This window comes from Onychomys torridus, chromosome 15, assembly GCF_903995425.1.
Source record: "Onychomys torridus chromosome 15, mOncTor1.1, whole genome shotgun sequence".
Lineage (NCBI taxonomy): Eukaryota > Metazoa > Chordata > Mammalia > Rodentia > Cricetidae > Onychomys > Onychomys torridus.
The window spans coordinates 43,105,167-43,124,598 of record NC_050457.1 but is presented as its reverse complement, the minus strand read 5'-3'; the positions used below and the strand labels follow the sequence as shown (position 1 = coordinate 43,124,598).

At 44.7% G+C, this 19,432-nt stretch overlaps 1 long non-coding RNA gene across 1 annotated transcript; it reads left to right on the top strand.

The window, feature by feature from the left end:
• Positions 1–342: 342 nt before the first annotated feature.
• LOC118596029 lies at positions 343–15,483 on the top strand. The gene is made up of 3 exons (XR_004946658.1): positions 343–1,119; positions 13,222–13,416; positions 15,302–15,483. It is a non-coding gene; the product is annotated as an uncharacterized LOC118596029 (long non-coding RNA).
• The last annotated feature ends 3,949 nt before the right edge of the window (positions 15,484–19,432 follow it).

Below are 19,432 nucleotides of genomic sequence, written 5' to 3'. Positions count from 1 at the left end.
GCTTGCACAGACAGTCGAAGCTCAGCTGCTAAAGACAATCTGGGCCAACACATTCAAGGTGCATACAGGTCACCACACCAGTGCCTTCAGATCTAAACAGTGCCTTACAACTGATCCTTTTATGGAACACATAAGGATCTTCTGCGTGGTGGGACAAAACGCGAGGAAAGACGCATGACAACCTCTCAGGCCCAAAGTCAAGGTTTGTGCCAGCCTCAAAGTCTTCAGCAGGTGTGTGTGGTTACTAAACCCGCCTTTCTCTCCCTGAAGGTGAGTGGGCCTGGCGGAGCCCTGGCCAGTGAGGAAGTCCTAGCCTGAAGCCAAACCGCCTCTGGCATCAACATGCAGCCTCAGAACCGCTGAGGGGCTGTTTCTTCACAGCAGGGGACGCTGTGGAGCCACCATTCAACGCCCGGGCGATTCCGGATGCTCAGAGCCTTATCTTGTAATTTTCAGGACCCAGATGGTATTTCCTGATTGTCAAGTGCCTGGGATTCGTCCCAGGAGCCGACTTCCGATAGGCTGCCAGCAGGCCGGGACTGCAGTTGTCCGCTATTTCCAGCTGCGTCAGTGATTTTCTGCCTTCGCCCTTTTGTTTTGCGGCCAGAATCAGGCTCTGCCAGGAAGCCTGCGGAATTCTACCCGAACCACGGACCACGATCGGGCTGGCGTGAGCAAAACGCTGGAAAAAACGGCTGACGCCCCGCTGCGAGTGTGCTCCAGGACGCCGCGGTTTCGGTTCCTTTTCCGGTCCTATACTCTCAGCTCGCGGTCCTTTCTAAACGCTGAAAATTCTTCCGATTTCTTTCGCTAGCGGATTGTGTGCCCCCTGCAGTCAGCAAACTCATTTTCCCCCCCACCTAGTAGGCCTGACTCCCCGAGTGCCCTCTAGAAGAGACAGGAGAACCCGGAGACTCCGGGAACTCGGGAGGACCCTGCAGAATATCGATCGGGTCACCGTGGAGATGAAGCGCGGTCCCTGTTCCAGAGAGCCCACCCCGGCGACCAGCTACGCCATACCCAGACCGGAGCACCGGGGAGTGCCGGTCGCCTGTCAAACGGGTTTGGGAGAGAAGACTCGGGGTTTTGCTCGGCCTCCTGAAGCGCATTCCTCTCCGGGTAAGCTACCGTGCTCTGTGGCTGCTGTGCACCGGTATTTGGCAGCAGGAAGCCTTAGCGAGCTGCAGGCGCCTGGCAGCGTTTTAGAGTGAGCGCTGGTCCAGGAGGATCCGCTCCTAAACCTCTTCATTCACCGCAGCGGGCTGTCTTCAGTTCAGCCTGCTGCTTCCAAAATCAACACACAGCGATGCGCCTTCGATCGTCTGTGTCAATTCTTTTAATTAATTAATTAAATTTTCCAGCCCGTCGTGTCAGTGCTTACTTGTTTAATCGTTGATTTTATAGATAATTTCCCGATTTGTCCGGACAGTTTTTAAAGGCACTGATTGCAATCCGGACCGCCGGTTTCTAGGATTCATGGAAAGGTTGGAATGGAGGCAACCGCGAGACAACCTGTAATGAGAAAGCCGGTTTGGCTTTAGGCTTTGGGGATTCGGGGAGAGCTGGGTCCAGGGCGACGAGGCAGTGCTGTCTCGGCTGGCCTTCCTTCTTCAGTAGCCGACGGGCTCCAGGCCCCGCGGCTTCTCACTGCACACCCTGGGATTTGCAGAGCCTTGGGAGCCTAGGCCAGTGAGCAAGCATCCTACCCGCCCGCTTTCCCACGCCGGTGTGCGGGCACAGCGGGAGCCCGAGCCAAGGAACAAGTTCGAGACAGAAGGCGAAGCCATTCCTTCTCAGACCCTCAGCTTGGCCTGCAGGCTGCAGGCTGGCGACCTTTTCACCGCATGGGTTGCCGAGGGACCAGCATTCTGCTTCGCGGCTTTCCTGGTGGTCAGCGTCTGCCCTTTGGGTTCCCCAGACCCAGGTTCCGGGCTTCTCAGGCGAGCTAAGTTCCGCTTGGCTCTCAGCAGGACTGGTGTTGAAATCCGACGGTGAATTAAAACCGCGTACGCGATTTTGTTCCTCACCTGCTTTCCTTTTGCGGCCATAATCAGGATCTGCCCGGCAAGCTGTGGAGGGATTCGGCAGGAACTCTGGTCCCGTTGTTTGGACATAAGGGTTGGCGCCCCTCTCCGACTATGCACCGGGAGCAGTCAGGCGGCCTGGCTTCCCTTTCTTTCCGCGTCCTCTCCACTCTCCCTCATTTCTAAACGATGAAATTCCGCCGGATATCTTTGGTTTGAGAACTTTGTGCTGATTGCCATCCGCAAACACCAGGTTTTCAGCCCCGGCTAGTTTCCCAAGGCATCCCCCCCACCCCACCCCGCGGCCCCTGGAAGGGAACAAAATCGCTGCCTGCCCTAATCTCCATCACGCTGCGTTCCTGTCCTCGCCCTGACATTTTTTGGGGGTACAGCTCGGTCCACTGCGCCAAAGCGGCGCCGTCCCAGCTGGTCTCTGACGCGCAGTAGTTCCTGCAGTCGCCCCAGGACTACATCCCCGTGCACTTGTCCTGCAGCTGGCCTGACCGCCTCTCACTCACACCCTCCAGGTTTGAACTCCGCCTTGGGAACCTCCCCAAGTCTACAGTTAGTCTGCCCTCCTGTTGGACCATACTGGTGGGGGCACAGCAGGAGCCAAGGCCAAGGAGGAAGTCCTGGCCAAAAGCCAAAATGGATCACCACTGGGGCTCGCTAAAATGTCAGAACTACAGCTTTCTACTAATAGGAATTTTTCTTTCTATGTGAAATGCCTTTCTTTCACACATATTTTGCAGAGCATGCAGCCGGCATCTATGCGAATTAGAACGTTTCAACTCTATCATTTGCCAAACAATGTGCTAGGATTTTATTTGCCATCAAAGTTTTGTTTTATTTATTTATTCATTTATTCATTCATTCATTCATTCATTTACTTATTTATTTATCTATTTATCTATCTATCTGTTCATCTATCTATTATTTATTTATTCATTTATTTATTTGTTTCTTATACAGTGTTCTGCCTGCATGTACCCCTGCAGGTCAGAAGAGGGCACCAGATCTCATTGTAGATGGCTGTTAGCCACCGTGTGGTTGCTGGGAATTGAACTCAGGACCTCTGGCAGAGCAGCCAGTGCTCTTAAACTGAGCCATGTATCCAACTGGCATCAAAGTTTTTAATGATATAACGCACATAAGGCTGTACCTGTGTATCACCAGTTTCTAGTCACATTTATGTGGTTTTGTTCATTTTTGAGATTATTATTTAGTAAGGACATTTCTCCCACCTTTTTCCTCCTGCAAGGTCCCCCCAATTACTCATCAATGCTCTCCTTCAAATTCAAAGAAAAATCTTCAATGACTGCTCTTGCACTTATGTTTTTATTTATACAAATATTAGTAAATATAATGTTCGTTATGGTTTTTAATGCTATGCTTTACATAACAGTGTAGTCCTTTCTATGTGCCTTTAGTGTTTTTTGTTTGATTGTTATTTTTATGTGGATGTGAGGATCCGAACCCAGGGCCTTGCACTTGTTAGGCAGGTAGCCAAAGGCTCCAGGTTTCTGGTAGCTGGGTAGTAAGAAGCCTGGGCAGCAAGGCCAGGCCAGGGACCTCTGCTGGGGCACATTTCTGCTGCAAATGACCACCGGTGGCTCCGGGCTTTCCTAAGATTTTTCCAGTTTTCTTAGACTAGGTGTTGCACTTAACCTTGGCTGAAGGAAAGCAGTTTTCAGGTGCCAGGGGTCATGAGAGCCTAGGGATGCTCTCTAGACTTCTCAGTGTGTTTTTAGCATGGTGCTGGCCTTGGCAGAGGGGCTGCTGAGGAACTCAGTCCTGAAATCCAGGTCCTGCCAGGCCTGTGGTAGGCCTGATTTGCTGGCTGCAGCTCAGTCCTCGGCTGCCAGCCCAGTCCTTTCTGCAGTGACCCACAGAAGCCCGGTCCTCTTATGCACACCCTCTTCTACATCTCAGCCCTGGACTGTCTCCAGTTTCTTTTCTCAGATACTGACTGAGTCACAATTTCCTTTTCACAGAAACGTTTACTTTTGGGTTTTTGCAAGAGGAAGCTGAAACCTTTTTCTCTGATTTTTTGATTAGGTCAAGGGTGTTGACAAACTAAGACTTGTCAATAGTTAACAGTATCTGCCTGTCCATTGCTGGGTAGACTGTTATGAAGAACCAAAGCACCTCCATTTTGAGCAAGCCCCTAACCCCAGTTTGAAACAGGCCTGGGTTCTCAGAACTGTGGACATAAATACCAGGAACCAGAGAGTACAAAGTCAGGATGTCAGGATTGGTCATCTGACTATCTGGTGACATCTGATTAATCACACAATGTCCCAACCGGGAGACAGCTCAAGAAAAGGGACTTAACAAATGATCAGGTTTAAACTGGAAGTGAGATAACAGCAGAATTCTGGAAAGTCCCTGGGCAGGAGCCAATCAGGATTGGACCAATACTGGAAACCCCCCTGATCTGGTGATCTTGTGGTTTTTGCCTTTAAAAACGTGCATCCTCAAGGAGCAGCATCTCCTCTAGCCTCCCAATGCATCAGTGCGCTCTATGAGGTCCCTGCTGCGGCTTGAACTGCTCCAATAAACCTTGATTTTGCATTTTGGTGTGTTCTTGTCTCCTGTGGTCTCTTCCCGGTCTGAAGACATGGGCACAACAATTAAAAGGCAGCGGCAGCTGCTGCAGCAAACTATGCCTCATCTTACTGAGCTCCTAAGAGAGCACAGCTGTCCTTAACTTTGTAATACAGAAAAACTGAAATAGAGAAACTGCAGGAGACAGAGATTTACAACATTGTAGCTATTTACCTCCTGATACTGCGATTGTGTTTGTGCTTGTAACCGAATCAATGGTTCTGCTCCATTGATGGAGGAGGAACAGCCACAGAGCCCCAGCATGTTGGTGTCCTGACCTGGAAAAACCTAAAGCCATGTCCTCAGCCTTGCTACCAGAGGTTGGAATTATCTAGGATGGCCGCTGCACCTTGAGCTACTGGTTCTTTCAGAATTCAGATCAATTATGCAGCTTGGTGCCTACCTTTCATTCTTGAAGCAAAAATCGAGCCCCTTAGTTCCTAAAGAAGGAGTGCCCCAGAGCAGTGTGCCCAGACCTCTGTCTTGGTCAATGTGATTTATCTGGGTTGAACAAATGGTGGAGAAGGCGGTCAGATTTGTTAAGTCTCCTGGAACAGTCCTTAGCCCAGTGCTCTCCTGCCAATGGTCGCTGCCCCACAGTCACTGGCCTCAAAGAGCCATAGAGAACAGGAGGCTCCTCTAGGCTACTGCTTCCTGTAAGCATGCTTCCTTACTGAATGCCTTCATTTTCAAACTGCAAACTCACTCCAGCTGCCTCTCCTGTCCTTGCTAAATGTCTAGTTTGTTTTAATGCTTAAAATGTTATTTACAGAGCAGAGCTAGGTGTGATGGTGTAGAAGTGTAATCCCAGTGCTCTACCTTTAGAGGTAAGGAAAGGCTTGCAAATTCCAGACCATTCACTTCAGGACAGCAAGTATCAGGCCAGCTCAGGCTACCCAGATTGACTGTGGAAATTTTCTTCAACATTGAAATTCATGTGGAATCACAAAAGACCCAGGACAGTCAACCTGATTTTATAAAACAACAAACAAACCAACACACAACAATCCAGGTAATGTCACCACACCCGATATCTGAGTTCTCTATGTAGCTCTGAGACCCCTGGACAAGGCTGGCCTTGAACTCAGCAATTTGCCAGCCTCTGCTGGTATTAAAGACATGCACATCACTGTATACCAATAAATGAACTTTTGAGAAATGACAATATCATCAACAAATGGTCCTTGGAAAACTGAATGTCCACAAGTAGAAGGTAACTGGGTCCCTCTCTGTGTCACCCTGTAGGGACACCAGTTCACATGGATCTATTCTTCCTGTGGAACCCAAACCTCTAAGAATGGCTTCCAAAAACCCCAGGACACCATCCTGGGCATGCACTCCATGAATAGTCCTGTAGCACTACCAATGTCAAGTGGGATGTCATGAACCTGGAAACCTTAGGTCAGCAAAGGAAATGGTCACATGCCCACAGAATGGGAGAAACTCTTTGATAGCTTTTCATCTGGCAGAGGCTTAGTGTCTAGAACACACAGAGGACTCAGATTTAAAAAAAATCTTTTTAAAGAAACTCTTTGTCTTTATTATTTATGAGGTTTTTGTTTTGTTTTATTTTGTTTTTTTTTGTTTTTTTTGTTTTTTTTGTTTTTGTTTTTGTTTTTTGTGTGTGTGTGTGTGTGTGTGTGTGTGTGTGTGTGTGTGTGTGTGTGTGTGTGTATTGGTGTTTGGCCTGAATGGTTGTCTGTATATGGGAGTCAGATGCCTGGAACTGGAGTTACAGACATTTGTGTGATGTCATGTACAAACGAATATAATTCACCTCATGCAACCAACGTACACCCAAACCATAACGAATTTGAATTGAATGAATGAATAAATGAAAGTGCCAATGATTTTATAGATAATGACAACTCATCCCATGTCAAGGCTCCATCAACTGAATCAGGGTGAATGGGTTGGTGGGTACACTGGGCAGACCACCACATCTGGGGTGCCTGGATCTTGTGCAGCTCTCCAAAGATGGAAGCTCCAGCTAGTTTCCAGGTGATCTCTGTCACTGGTTTCATGTCTAAAAGAAACAGAGTCAATGTCAAGCCCCACTGGTCACTGAATAAAGATTGATTTTTTTTGTTTTGGTTGTTGTTGCTGTAGGATAAACCTCTCCTGCTTTTGGGGGGTGGTGAAAACAGGGAAAAACCATCTTTTTGTCAAACCTCCCAAATTCCACTAGGACCTGACTCTTTCTTTCCGTGCGATTACCTCCAGTTTCATCCATCTCCCTACAAGACACAGACTTCATCCTTAGCTGCGGACGAAACTGATGCCATCCTGTTTGTAAAACATGCTTTCTTCTCCTGTCTCTCCTCATGGAATGTCTAGGTTGGTTCCATCCCGCAGCTGTTGTGAACAGGGCTGTAAAAAACACTGATGTGCAAGTATCTCTAGGTCATGTTGACTTGAAGTCTTTGAGGTAAATACCAAGAGCTGGCAAATATGGGTCCTATGGAAGGTCTCTTGGGTTTCTGTGAGGATCCTCCATCCCAACCCCTACAATCACAGAAAGGGTTTACATTCTCACCTACAGTAACAAGGGCTCCCTGTTCTCCACACCCCCTGGTCACCTCCACCCCAGCATTAGTTCTTCTTTGCTTTCTTCATGATCACCATTACCATTCTGCCGGGGACAAGAATCTCAGGGCAATGTTGGTTGGTGCCTCTCTCAGCTGGCTAGCAAGGATGAACACTTCCCCCGCCTAGACTGGCTTTTGTAATTTACTCTGACATGATGTTCCCTTTGCTAGACTGATTCGGTGATTCATTGTTCTCTTCTCTAATGCTCTAAATTCTAGTGCCTCGAAGGATGGTTTAGTAGTTAAGAGCTTCCTATCCAGAGGACCTGGGTTCAATTCCTACCACACACATGACAGCTCACAACTGTCTGTAACTCCAGTTCCAGGGCATCTGACTCCCATATATAGACAAACATTCAGGCCAAACACCAATACCCATAAAAATCAGAAATAATAAAGACAAAGAGTTTCTTTTGAAAAAAAACTTCTTCACATCTGAGTCCTCTGTGTATTCTAGACACGAATCCTCTGCCAGATGAAAAGCTATCAAAGAGTTTCTCCCATTCTGTGGGCATGTGACCATTTCCTTTGCTGACCTAAGGTTTCCAGTTTCATGGCATCCCACTTGCCATTGGTGGCCCTGTCTCCTTAGTGCTGCAGGACTATTCAGCAAGCGCTTGCCCGTGAGGGTGTCCTGAGTGTTTGGGCTACTTTCTATCTGTCACCTTTAGAGGTTTGGGTTCCACAGGAAGAATAGATCCATATGAACTGGTGTCCCTACAGAGTGACACAGAGAAGGACCCAGTTACCTTCTACTTGTGACCATTCAGTTTTCCAAGGACCATTTGTTGATGTTATTGTCATTTCCCAAAAGTGTATTTTTTGCTGGGTGATGATGGTGCATGTCTTTAATCCCAGCAGAGCAGTCAAATCGATGAATTCGAGTCCAGACTTATTCAGGGGAGTCAGAGCTACACAGAGAAACCCTGTTTAGGAAGGGAGGATTTCATTTTCTGCATCTTGGTCTAAACTCAAGTGTTGTTTGGCCTGGGCCTCTTCATGTAAACTCAGGTCTGATTCATCTGTTCAATTATCTGGTTGTCAGAGAACTGAATGCTGTTTTTCCCACTAGGCTCTCTGAGACTCAGATATCAAGTGTGGTGACATTACCCAGATTGTTGTGTTTTGGTTTGTTTGTTGTTTTATAGGATCAGTTTGACTATCCTGGGTCTTTTGTGGTTGCATGTGAATTGGAATTTTTAAAAACGATTTCCACAGATTCAGTCTGGGTGGCCAAGGCTCATCTTATACTTGCTGTCCTGAAGTGAAGGCCTCGAATTTGCAGCCAGTTTTCCCTCTTCTCAAAGTACAGTGCTGGCATTACCCTTCTGCACCATCACACCCAGCTCTGCTCTATAAATAGCACTGGGCTAAGGACTTTTCTGGAGACTTACCATCTGGCTGTGCTCTCTACCAACTCATGGTGCCAGACAGACTGTTGCAGCCAGGTCTCGAGACCCCCAAGCAAGAAGACCACAGAGACTATATCCAATTCAAAACACACAGGGGTTTATTGATAGCAAGCAGGTTTGGGTTTGGTCCATTCCAACACACTGGCTATCCAGGTGAAGGAGGACAGCCCTGAGCTGTCTGGGTGAGGGATTTTTAAAGGGAAAAAACCACAAGCAGGGTGGTACAAGCCTTTGCATCATGTGATTGGGTAAGGATGTGTAACCTTTGAATTTACTGGTTGAGGGTTACAGTTATCATTTTGGGGCAGGCCAGGCTTTGTCCTTAAGCTGCCATGGGGGCTGGCTGGCCTTGTATGTTCACATTGACCCATGCACAGGGGTCCTAGACAGTAAACAACTGGCTGAACTTTGACCTGTCAGAGTATGTGCAGAAAGGGAGCTACTGCAAGAACTATGTCTTTTGTTCATGGCCCTCCCAGAAACTGCAATTAAGGCCAGGCCTGATCTCTGAGCGAAGACTCAGCAGCCTTTTAATAGTCTACCCAGCGACGGGCAGGCAGATCATGCTAGCATTTGACAAGTCCTTGTTTGCCAACTGTCTCATCCTTCTCCCCCAAAATTTAGAGAAAATGGTTTCAGTTGTACTATTGCCAAACACCGAGAACAAACAAACGCTGCCCAGGAAATGGAAAGGATGATTCAATCAGCAGCTGAGAAATGAAACCGAAGGCAGATGAGGGAGGAGCAGATGTAGAAGCATCTAGAAAGTTCAGCACTGAGGGTGGAGCTCCAGTGGGTTACTAACCAAGGGTCTGTACTGGAAGCCGAGAACCTGGGGTGCCACCACGGGAAGTGTGCGCCAGAGGGGGCGGGGAAGTTCCTCCACATCCTGTTGGCCAGCACCCAGCTGAAAACACTGAGAAGTGGAGATACAGCCATGCTGTAGTGCTGGGGTCCAAGGCTCTGGATCCAGAAAACCGCTTTTCTTCAGAAAAGGGGAAGGCAGCCCCTGGGCTAACAAAACTGAAAAAGTGTCAGGCACAGCACAATACCAGCGGCCATTTGCACACAGGAGTCTTCACCCTGAGAAGTGGCAGCTCTGCTGCTGCTGAATTGCACCACCCATTGACCTGAAACCCAGGCCTTAGTGCAGCTGGGAGCCAGGAGCCTTTGATCTCCAGCCCAGGGGATTGTTTCTTCCAGACTAAAGTCATCCTTAGCCTGGAAAACAGAAATGGCACAGTGGGACCAACAGCAATCCAGGGAACAAAATCCTGGTACTTTGTCAGCCTAAATCATATCTTCTTGTGTCTCAGCAAACACACTCCAGGTGCATCCCGACCTGGAGGTCTCCGGTGACCCCCAGGCCAGGCTGTTCCATCCTTCCTTCATCACCAACCTGGGTGGCTCATCCCCCAGCAGGGCAATTGGCACTGAGCTTTCAAATGGGAACTGTGTAGACTCTTTTTAAATGCCAACAGAATCTCATCTCATAGGAGACCCAGTTTTTTATTCAGGAGCCTGATCCTTGTAGAATCTAAGTAATTCTTGTGTACATATTGAATGCTAGTCTCAGGTAAGTGTGGAAGACACCCCTCAGGTTTAAGTTTTAAATGTTATAGAATTTTTTTGTGACATAGTTAAACTTTGGTTCTGCCCTTACATTTGCTCCTCTTTGGGAGAGGCCTTTACCTTAGGACACATTTCCAGTAAAAAATTGCTTTTCATTTTAAATTGATTTTGAAGCTCAATTTCCAAAATATATGCTTTATAATTATAACTTCTGGCATCTCCTTGGACGGTTTTGCCCCTTTTACATTTTCCAGTTTTACAAACTGTAGGAAACTTTACATTTTGGTTAAGATAGCTCTATGTCAGTGCAAGCAGAGGAACTTGATTAAAGGCCTAGTGTGTGAGGCACTTAGAAACTGCTTTCCTTCAACCTATGGACACTGCATTCAAAAGACCAACTCCCGTGAAATGGGCTTTTATTAGAAGAAGGGCCTATAATGAGAAGACAGACTCTAGGAGGAGGACGGCACTTCATTTAAAGGATGAACATTTATGCAAAGGGTCGACTCTCGGTGAACACACTGACTTTTAAGAGTGCCCAGCATTTATTTAAAGAGCTGGCTTTAGTTAAAAGACTGAGTCTGAATTTAAAAGATTGTGGTTTTGTTTTTATTGTTTGAGAAAGTGTCTCTTTACATAGCCCTGGATGTCCTGGAACTAACTATGTAGACCAGGCTGGCCTTGAGCTCTCACAGATCCTCCTGCCTCTGCTTCCAGGTTGCTTGGATTAAAACTATGTGTCATCAAGTTTGGCTAAAAAGATTGGCTTTTAAAATATGTGTATTTTTTAATTAGAAATTGATTGCTTTATTTCCCTGTCTTTCTCTCCTCCCCCTTACCCTTCTATGTATACCTATGGCATGCCCTCTTTTTCTGATTTGAAACATATATGTTATTATTGTGTGTGTATACATGTGTATTTATGTGTGTATACATGTGTTTTCCTAAACATATAAACACAACCTGATTGGTCTCTATAACGTGACTTGTGTGTATAAACTTTCAAGGCTGAGCACTTGACATTGGATAACCAGTTTTGAGGCTGTTTCCTGGGGTTGGCTGGTTCTCTTGCTCTCAGAATCCCTTGTTTTGTTTTGATTTTGTTTGTTGACTTGCTTGCTTTTTTTTTTAGAGGCAAGAATTCAGCATTTTAATGATAACAGAATTAATCCTAGCCCCATAAAGCTACTATGATACCTTAGGTGTGCCAAAATCTGCCTTAGAACGACAAATCATGAAGGCCTTTCACAAATTAGCCATGAAGTACCTCCCAGACAGAAATAAGAGCCCCGAGGCTGAAGCAAAATTCAGAGAGATTGCAGAAGCATGTGAAACACCCTCAGACGCTCCCAGGTGGAAAGAGTGTGGGACAGTTGGACACAGTGCTTTCACTAACAGCAAAGGACAATGAGGAGGTGCAAGTCCTTTGGAGCAATCTTTTAACTTCAATTTTGACGACTTATTTAAAGTCTCTAATCTTTTTAGCCAGATCCAAAACACTCAGTCTAAGAAGCACTTTGAAAAGCACTTCCAGACCTGTCAGGATGGATCCAATAGACAAAGGCATCATTTCTGGGAGTTTTCTTTCTGGAGGGGGTGGCTGTGGCTTGCTCTGCTTCTCAGATCTTTCAGCTTCCACCCTGATTAGATAAAAAATAGTCTCATGTCTCTGAAAAATCTCTTGGAAACCAAGCTAGGCATACAGAGTTTTTAAAGGGAAAAATCACAGACTCCATAATTCACATCAAAGTGAGACAATGGGGCATCTTGAATGTCCACTCCTAACATGGTAATCAAGTCTTTTCCTATCCTATGTCATTTTGCTATTTTGTTGACTTTAATTATTTTGGTGAGGACATTTGGACCATGGTCAAGACCATGGAAATCTCAAATGTATGGACTTGGAGGGTGGGGTAGAGGGCTGAGAACTGTCTTGGCAAAATCAACATGGAATCCGAGGAGGGTGGTGTTACCTTGGATATTTCAGACTCCATTAAATTGACCCTTCATGAAAATGGTTGTTGACCTTCTTACAGGATAGATGTTTATTTAAAGGACCGACTTTTCATTTGAAAGGTTGATTTCGTGAAAACGTTATGGAAAGGATCGGTTTCTCATTTCGATGTGTAACACAAAGGAAGCACAGGGTAAAAATTTATTGTGCTGATTTTATTTCATTACTTTGGATTTCCAGTTTAACTTCACACATCACCACATTACAGTCCAGAGTAGATTCATAGTCTTCAAACTGTGGTTGTCTCACTTTTTTAGGTCAGTACAGGGTTTCAGGAGACACCTTCCCCAAGTGTTGGCAAATGTCTTGAGGCAAGATCCTGTGTACTGGAGCAGGGACAAGCATATCTTGAGAGCAGAACAGTCCACCTGAACAATGGAGGCTTCCTGAGACCACACTTGTAGATGCAGAACTAGTCTGGAGATGACCATGGGGCCTGGAGTGCTCTAAGACCTCAGAGAATTCTCTGGACATAACATCCTGTCTTGTTTCCTGGTAAATCCTGGTAACCTTACCTGCTTTCAACCCCTAATTTTTAGAAATTTCAGGGACATGGTTAAACTTTCTGTGCTGTCCTTTCTCTCTCTCTCTCTCTCTCTCTCTCTCTCTCTCTCTCTCTCTCTCTCTCTCTTTCGGAACAATCCTATATTTAGGATGAAATTTAGACTGAAACCAATTGGTTTTCATCTAAAAGTACTTTAATCATCTTCACCCAAAATATTTTTATACAAACAAAGAAAGAAATTTACATGCCATGTATTTTTTCTTGTTGATTTTTTGTGTTTTTGTTTGTCTTTGTTTTTTTTGTTTTGTTTTTTTTTTTTGTTTGTTTGTTTTGTTTTTTTTGGATTGAATATCTCTCCACGCAACCCTAGGCTTCCCAGAACTCACTATGTATATCAGGCTGGCCTCTGCACTAGAGTGCTAGATCAAATCATGTATCAGCACAGCCACTAAGACAGACTTATGCTTTTCTTCTAACCCTGCTTTCTCTTGTTCTTTAGAGAAACCGTTGAAAGCAACACAACTGAAGTGAGCAGTGAGCAGTGCTGCTGGTTCTTCAGTACAGCCATGACGGCCTGAAGTTCACTTTTCAAATACTCTAAAATTACACACGGAACGCGCTCTGGAGTCTGAATGTGACCATTGGCTGGGACTGAATCTTTTGCCATTATCATAATGCAAAGGAAATTTAACATGTATGTATTTATTTTTATGACATGAATTATCCTATAGAAATCTATCCCAATCCAAAATACTTGATGCTTGCTGCCTCCTTAGTCTAAAAGGAGATACGATGTACAGAGAGCTCATTAGAACTAAGAAGGGTATTCTTTAACCTTAGTTAGAGATTGTCTCCAGCCATATAGTTGGCCACTTCACGATGGGGTCATCAGGCAAGATGGAAGAGGATCATGTGGTTGCTGCTTAAAATTAAACAATAGTTACATACACCCATACACACAGTTGCATCCAACTTTCATTCCTAGCCATACAGAGTAAAAGCTAGCTTATATTCACATATATAGAGTTAAATCTACGTCACACCAGTGTTAACATACATATACATGTATATCTGTCCATTTATAAACATTTTGTAATGAAGAATCATCAACTATTTTTAAAATGAAGAAAATCAAACAATTAACATAATATAGTTAAATCCCAAATATATCTTACAATTTCTCTTCAAATCCAGCATAGTTCACATCCCTTCTGGTCTTCTACAACTTCCCATGCGCCTTCAGGCCAGACCTTTCACTCTTTTGGTGTTTGCTCTTCTGGTTCAGCCCGACATAGACAAATTCCCTTTTTCCCTCTCCTTTCACTATTCCAGGTTTTTGCCTTCCCTTGCTTTTCAGACAACATGCAGATTTCCATCAAAGGCCTTTTTCTTGTAGTTTCTTCCCAGCAGTTTAGAACATTGCTCAGGTACACAATTCAAACAAGAATAGAGACATATGCATATGCACGTATCATAACAAAAAACTCATATTTGCATTAACATGTAAAAACCTGGATCAATGTCACACATTTCAGATTAGCAGCCATTTTTCTTAACTTAATCAATAATAATTTTTAATCAATTCTCTTAAATGACATCAAGTATTTGTAACCCGTTGAACTCAAACGACAAAAATCTCTGGCAACATAGTAACAGTCAGAACACAGACCACAACAAAGAGTGCTCACATTTACATTCACCAGCCACAGTGAACAGATCTAAAAGTGAGACATTGGGCTAATGGTTTGTGGTCATTGGTCGGAGGTCTTCTTTTGAAGTAAATTGGTGCTACCAAGAGCAGATGTGTCTCACCATCATGAAAAGTCTTAGGATTTTGAATATATGTATGTATGTATGTATGTATCTATCTATTTATCTATCTATCTATCTAAATATATCTGTTTAACCTTGAAAATGTATCTAATATGACTACGAGTTTAATTATAATAGATGACTATGAACATGTATTTTTAATTATACATTACATTTTAAAATATAATGCATAAGCACAATACCCCAAACAAAGCAAAAACATACATAAGTATAACAAAAGTTACATTAAATTGGTATAATAAACCAAAATCCATGCTAAAGTAAAATATTTTGATATTAATAGCTATTTTTCAGAGTAATGTAGATTTCATAATCTACCCTTTTATCCTGTCATTTCTACTTGGAAACAATATGCTCTTTAGATACATGCACATCAGTGTTTCTTATAGCCCTGTTCACAGCAGCTGAGTGATGGAACCAACCTAGACATCCCATAATGGAGAGATAGACAAAGAAAGGATGTTTTACCAACTCAATAGGATTATTTCCATACACAGCTAAGAATGAAGCATGTGGTTTGCAGGGAGATTGATGTAAGTGGAGATAATCACACTGAGGGAAAGAAGTCACCCTCAGAATAACAAGTCCTGATGACATTGGGGGGGGGGGTGATGAAAAGATGGTTTTGTACTGAATTTCCCCCTAAAAGCAAGACAGAGTTAATCCCACGATAAAAATCAACATGTTTATCAGAACTTAAAAGCACAGTGACCAATAGTGTTTGACATTGACTCTGTTTCTTCTAGGCACGGAACCAGTAACAGTGATCACCTGGACCCCAGCTGGGGTTTCATCTTTGGAGAGTTGCAGAGAAGATCCAGGCTCCCCAGATGTGGTGGTCTGCCCACTGCATCCACCAACTTGAGCATTCTGATTTCAATTGATAGAGCCTTGGCAAGGAAGTTTTGTCACTTATAAATTTATAAATTCATGGGCACTTTCTCCTTTTTTTTTTTTTTCTCGAAACAGGGTTTCTCTGAGTAGTTTTGGTGCCTGTGTTGGATCTTGCTCTGCAGACCAGGTTGGCCGCAGACTCGCAGAGATCCGCCTGGCTCTGCCTCCCAGTGCTGGGATTAAAGGCGTGCACCACCACCACAGCCCGGCTTCATTGACACTTCCATTCATTTATTCACTCACCTAAAATTCTTTATTTTGGGGTGTATGTTGGTTGCATGAGGTGAATTATATTCAGTTGTATAATTAACCTGAGATTCTTCCATCCTCCATGATCCAAAGGCCTCTCATTTGCAAACCTCCCAATTCCATCAGGCCACTCTACTGTACACAAAGTTTGCACAGCTTTCTTCATGTCTTCAGGACATACACTATTTCACATTTCTGCTACATGTAGGAGCCCCACACAAGAGTGAGCTAAGCAGCCATCTTGGGTCATTTGTGATTCTACATGAACTGTGATGATTGAGAGAATTCCCCCTGATGTGGAAAGTCAGAACGGACACCAGATTCACACTGAGTCACTTGTGGGCCCACATTCCACAGACGGTCTCAGTGGCCAAAGCTGGCCTGACCTTGTTGTATTGCATGACTGGCCTGGAATCTCCCACCGCTGTCCCTCTTCCTCTGAAGGAAGAGCTTTGGGATTACAGGTCTGCACCTCACACCCAGCTCTGCTCTGTAAATAACATTTTAAGCATTAAAACAAACTAGACATTTAGCAGAGACAGGAGAGGCAGCTGGAGTGAGTTCGCAGTTTGAAAAGGAAGGCATTCAGTAAGGAAGCAGGAGCCTCCTGTTCTCTATGGCTCTCTGAAGCCAGTGATTGTGGGGCAGCGGCTATTGGCAGGAGAGCACTGGGCTAAGGACTGTTCCAGGAGACCTAACATCTGGCTGACTTCCCCACCAAACTGCCTCTGCATTTTAACAGTCTACCCAACGATGAGCAGGCAGATACTGCTAACTATTGACAAGTCCTTGTTTGCCACCCCCCTCCCCATCTCAAAAGGTCAGAGAAAAAGGTTTCAGCTGTCTCATTGCAAAAAAAAAAGCTGAGACTCAATGTTTCTGGGAAAAGGAAATGGTGACTCAGTCAGCAGCTGAGAAGAGAAACTGGAGACAGGCCAGGGCTGAGATGTAGAAGAGGGTGTGCATAAGAGGACCGGGCTTCTGTGGATCACTGCAGAACAGACTGGGCTGGCAGCCTAGCACTGGGATGCTGCAGGCAAATCAGACCTACCACTGGCCTGGCAGGACCTGGATTTCAGGACTGGGTTCCTCAGCAGCCCCTCTGCCAAGGCCAGCACCATGCTAAAAACACACTGAGAAGTCAAGAGAGCATCCCTAGGCTCTGATGACCCCTGGCATATGAAAACTGCTTTCCTTCAGCCAAGGGTAAGTGCAACACCTAGTCTAAGAAAACTGGAAAAATCTTAGGAAAGCCCGGAGCCACCGGTGGTCATTTGCTGCAGAAATGTGTCCCACCCAGAGGTCCCTGGCCTGGCTTTGCTGCCCAGGCTTCTCACTACCCAGCCACCAGAAACCTGGAGCCTTTGGGTACCTGGGGGCCAGGAGCCTTTGATCTTCAGTCCTGGTGAATTCATATCCAGACTGACGCAATCCTTAGCGGGGAGTACAGAAACGGGATGGTGGGACCAACAGCAAGCCAAGAGCAAACCCCTTGTACTCTGTCAGCCTGAATCAGGTCTTCTTCTGTCTCAGCAACCACACTCCAGGTGCATCCTATCCTGGAGGTCTGTGGTGACCCACAGGCAAGACTATGCCAGTGTAGATGAAATTCTAAAGGCTCTTATTAAATAAGAAACACAGAGCCAATTAAAGAGTTAAAAGGCCAGAGATCAGATCAGTAGCCGAGAGCTAAGAATACCTTATCTTACCACTTGCTGCTATCCTTCCCCAGAGAGGGAGAGCTGCTCCTGTGTCAGCTCTTTTTATTCCTTTATGTTCTACCTTCTCATTTTGGGTGCCAGGGGAAGGAGAGCAGCGAATGGTAAGATAAGGTGGTCTTAGCTCTCAGCTACTGCTCTGATCTCTGGGCTTTAGTTAAAAGACTGAGTTTGATTTAAAAAGATTGTGGTTTTATTTTTATTGTTTGAGAAAGTGTCTCTTTACATAGCCCTGGATGTCCTGGAACTAATTATATAACCAGGCTGTTGGCCTTGAACTCCCACAGATCCTCCTGTGTGTGCTTCCAGGTTGCTTGGATTAAAACTGTATGCCATCAGGGTTGGGGTTTAGCTCAGTGGTAGAGCACTTGCCTAGCAAGCATAAGGCCCTGGGTTCGATCCTCAGCTCAAAAAACAAACAAAAACAAAAACTGTGTGCAATCAAGCTTGGCTAAGAAGATTGGCTTTTAAAATATTTGTATTTCTTTATTAGAATTTGACTGCTTTATTTCCCTGTCTTTCTCTCTTCTTCCCCGCCCCCTCCTATGTATGCCTATGGTATGCTCTCTTCTTCTGATTTGCCACATATGTGTTATTATATTGTGTATATATGTGTGTTTTGTGTGTATACATGTGTGTTTATGTGTGTATTCCGACATATATAAACACAACCTGATTAGTCTGTATAATGTCACTTGTATGTATACGATTTCAAGGCTAAGGACTTGGCCTTGGATAACCATTGGGGCTCTTCCCTGGGGAAGCTGTTGCTCTTGCATTTCTTGTTTTCTTTGTTGTTGGTGCTGTTTGATTTCTTGTTAGTTTGTTTCTTGTTTGTTTTTTGAGACAGGGTTTTTCTGTGTAGCCCAGGGTGTCCTGGAACTTTCTCTGTACACCAGGCTGGCCTCAAACTCAAGAGATCAGCCTGCCTCTGCCTCCTGAGTGCTGGGATTAAAGGCATGTGCCACCCTCCCAGAAGCCCTCACTGTTCCTTTCTTGCCTGTGTTTTTTTTTCTAAGGCTGAGGCCTCATGAGCTTCCCACCTCCAGTCAGCATGTCCATTCAGGTCCTCTGTGGGCAGCCACGTTGATGACTCTGCCATAGGTTAGCAAAATGTGGATTTTAATGAGAAAGATCTTCTTTAATACAGGGGTTGGGGCTTCTTTAAATGATCAACTCTTCATCCAAATACTGACTTTTTTGGTTTTTGTTTTTCTTTATTTTTTTAAAAGATTTATTTATTTATTATGTATACAGCATTCTATGTGTACAGGGTTCTCTGTGTAGCTTTGCACCTTTCCTGGAACTCACTCTGTAGACCAAGCTGGCCTTGAACTCACAGAGATCTGCCTGGCTCTGCCTCCCAAGTGCTGGGATTAAAGGCGTGCCCTTATTATGTTCTTTATAGAAAATGTGATACTATGTATTTGAAATAATCACACAAACAGCATTACTGTTTCTTGAATACAGCCCCTCAAAGGCACCAAGTTGTACTTTCTTTTTTTTTTTTTTTTTTTATTTCGGAGCTGAGGATCAAACAAGGGCCTTGAGGTTGCTAGACAAGTCCTCTGTCACTGAGCTAAATCCCCAACCTCAAGCAGGGCTTTCAGTTAACTCTAAAATTATACACTGAACATGCTCTAGGGTCTGAATGTTACCATTTACTGAGACTGAGTGTTTTGCCATTTCCATAATGAAACAGAAATTGAACATATACACATTTAATAAACATCTATTTTTAGATCCCATATGTCATAGACTTGATTTTTAAAAGTCACATATGTTATCTGTGTATTGAGCATACTCTTGGATAAGTTCCAGGGGTCAGAAGCCCTCTTTTGTGGTCTGCAGGCAACAGGCACTCATGTGGTACACAGACACACATGCATGCAAACACTAGTGACATTAAATAGGTAAATAAGTAGAATTAAATACTCTTGAGGGTCTGGAGAGAGAGGGCTCAGTGGTTAAGAGTACTTGTTGCCTTTGCAGAGGACCCAGATTTAGTTGTCAGCC